Source organism: Schistocerca cancellata, chromosome 5, assembly GCF_023864275.1.
Source record: "Schistocerca cancellata isolate TAMUIC-IGC-003103 chromosome 5, iqSchCanc2.1, whole genome shotgun sequence".
In the NCBI taxonomy this organism is placed as follows: Eukaryota; Metazoa; Arthropoda; class Insecta; order Orthoptera; family Acrididae; genus Schistocerca; species Schistocerca cancellata.
The window spans coordinates 150,167,576-150,170,905 of record NC_064630.1 but is presented as its reverse complement, the minus strand read 5'-3'; positions in this window follow the sequence as shown (position 1 = coordinate 150,170,905).

Here is a 3,330-nt window from a genome sequence, read left to right as displayed (position 1 = left end):
TGTGTGTGTGTGTGAGAGAGAGAGAGAGAGAGAGAGGGGGGCTGATAAAGATGTCGGACTGCAACATATTCAGCAACAAAAATAAATGTTGATCTATGTTTGAAAATGGTGACCTACTTGTAAAACTAATTTTTAAAAATCTTGACATCACATTTGTTCAATATAATTTGTCAAATTCATCTTTTGTTTATCATCATAAAAACCTTTTGCTATGTAATTTTTGTTATGGTCTGATCTGTTATGTCACCTAGTCTTCCATTTCCAGTGTATCTTCCAAACTGAAACATTCTTTTGTCTGAACATCAAGTTGTTCTGATAATTGAGTCTAAAGCAGTGTATGCAATGACTTTTGTGAACTATTGATTAGCAGCATCACATGATATGTTTTTTATTTGTTGATGACTTTCTCTCAAGTTGGCTGTTGTGATTACTGTATTAGAAAGCTCAAAATTTTATGTACAAATAATATAAGAAATTATATGCAAAGTTAATGTATGGATGTGATTCAGTCGTAGTAATGGTGCTGTTGCTGTATTATGTTTTTTGTTTTACACGTGTAATAAATTTCGTGCTCTAAAAGTAGACTTCCATTATTGAACACACCATTTGGATAAGAATGTGAGTTATCGGCAGAAAAGTGCCTTGAAGTGTGTGTAGTTTATAGCACTGCATGGTGTCAATTTCACTCATGTACACAGAAATGTATTTCTTCAGGGAAATCATTGTCCTGCATAGGTTGTTTTTATTTTTGAAATAAACACTTCATTTCATGATTTTTTTCCCTATTAGCTAATTTCATCCGCTTGGCAATTTCAAGCTACCAGATAGTGAAACAAATGACAAAATTTACAGCAGTTTCAAGAATAGAAAAATAAAATCAGAAATATGCATAAAAACTTTTTACAAACTTCAGTCACAGTGAAGAACTACATTTGCATTATCATATTGAGGATGCTCCATCTTCAATCTAAAACATCAAATGATATGCATGTTAGCAAATTTAACTGTATGATTGTGTCAACAGAGAGATAAATATAGCTTAAACAAAAGAAATAAAAGACTTGATCAAAATCATTACTGCATATTCCTAAACTAAAAGTTATGCAAAAATCCCATAAGTGAAATTGCTTATATTAGTGACATTTGGAGTTTCAAACACTCTGAGGAATAATCACCTTGTGAATGTTTCAGTTCTTATTTCTGTGCTTGCTAAGAATTTTGGAATGTACAAGACTTTCACTACGTATATTGGGGAGCAGAGAGCAGGCCTAAACACAGCAAATACAAAAACATGGTTCAGTTGCAAAATTGCCGCAATACACATATGAAACCTAAGAACCTTGTTCTGCAAGTCTTCTACCGGCTCTCTGAGCGATTGCATACAATAGGCTCACAGCCAGTGAGACCACTTTTTATAACCCCCTGCCCGTTATCTTGTAGAACAGGATCTTTTTAAAACAGTAGTACAGATAACAAATGAAATATTAAAATTAATGCGTATGTGGACCCAATACAATGAAACAAAACTGCTTCGTGTATTCAGGAATCGAACAACTTGTGGCAAGAAGGTCCATGTACTTGGCGAAAATTACATCTAAACCACTTGAGGCAGGAAGGTCCATTATAAAAAGTTAAGCTTACACACAATTATTAGTAGGGTGGTCCATTACAAACACAAGGGATAACTGCATAAAATTATAACTGTTTCAAAGTTGGACGGGAACTGTCTAAAACTATTTCTTAACTCCATCTGTTTGTTTAAAATCTTTTCTGGGTGTTTATTAAAATGGTTATAAATCTCTCTCTCTTCTAAAATGTTAATGTCATTGTCTTTATCTACTTTGTGCAGAGCGTGTAGTGTACCTTTCTGCCACACCTCACTTCGAATATAATGGTTATCAATTGTGTTGACCTTCTTGCTACGAGTGGTGTATGGTTCCTGGATACTTCAGGCAGTTTTTATTTCATTGTATTGCATCCTTAACATGTAGCCATTTTAATATTTTTTGTTATCTATAATACTGTTTTAAAAACTCCTGTTTTGTAGGACAACATGCAGCAGCTAAATGAAATGGTCCCATCGGCTGTGGGAGTATTGTGTGCAATTGTTCGTTGAGCTGGAAGGAGACTTGGAGCATATGGCCCCTAGTTTCTTTGGCGTATTGTAGAAAATTTTTGACAGAGCTGTGTTTGTGTTTTTGTGATGTCTTGGCCTGCTTCTTGTTCCATCACACATGTATTGAAAAGCTAGTGCGCTCCCCACCTTTCCTCAAAATGTTTCAAGCTTCTCATATCTCCGATGTAAGTACATTTTACTTAAGAGATTTTTGCATAACGTTTAATTTAGACATATGCAGTAATGCCTTTGACCACGTGTTTATTTCTTTTGTTTAAGTTATTTTTATATCTCTGACGGCATAACCGTACAGTTAAATTCTCTGATTGTACGCTGTTTGATTTTTAGATGTTGGCCATGGCATGTGCAGTTATATTTTAAATACATACCAACAGATTTAGTGTGACTGATTCAGGCTTGGCGACAAGACCTGCATAAGGGTTGCATTTTATTATTTTAGACAGAATTCATGTCTGTTGAGGAAGCTGTAACATTGTTTTATGTTAATACCAAATGTAGCTCATATTATTACATTTTATGTGAAATTGTGCTAACTAATGACATATATGCAACTTATACCTGTTATCACCATGTTCATAAACACCCTTTATTAGAGATACTATTAGATGGAGTTACTTCAATCATATATATTTGCCTGTTCTTGAATCTGTTGTAACTTTTGTCATTTGTTTCATTACCAGGTAGCTTGAAAATGCCCAAGGGGGCGAAATCAACTAATAGAAAAAAAATCATAAAATAAACTGTTTATTACAAAAACAGCCTATCCAGAACAATTACTTTCCTAAAGTGATTCGCAGTTTTTGTGGATCCATATATACAGAAGTGTATTGAGAAATGTTTTTATTTCCAGATGTAACTTGCAGAATTACCTTGTACCCTGAGTATTATGAATACTAAGAAAGTTGTGGGATACGTTTTTACACGAACTGAAATGGATTGTGTGCATAATGTCTGTTGAAAGAGATTCTCATTATGTGGAAGGACTGCAACAACATTTCTGTAAGAATCAAATATTCAAATGATAACTCCAACCAGTATTTTTACATAATCAACAGCAGATGCTACGGAAAGTTCAACTATTTTCATTTCCATCTATATTGTTATATTCCATCTATATTGTTATATTCAACAGGGCTGAATTTATTTAGCCATATCATGAGACCCTGGCCAGCTTTTCCAGAAGACTGCTGGTT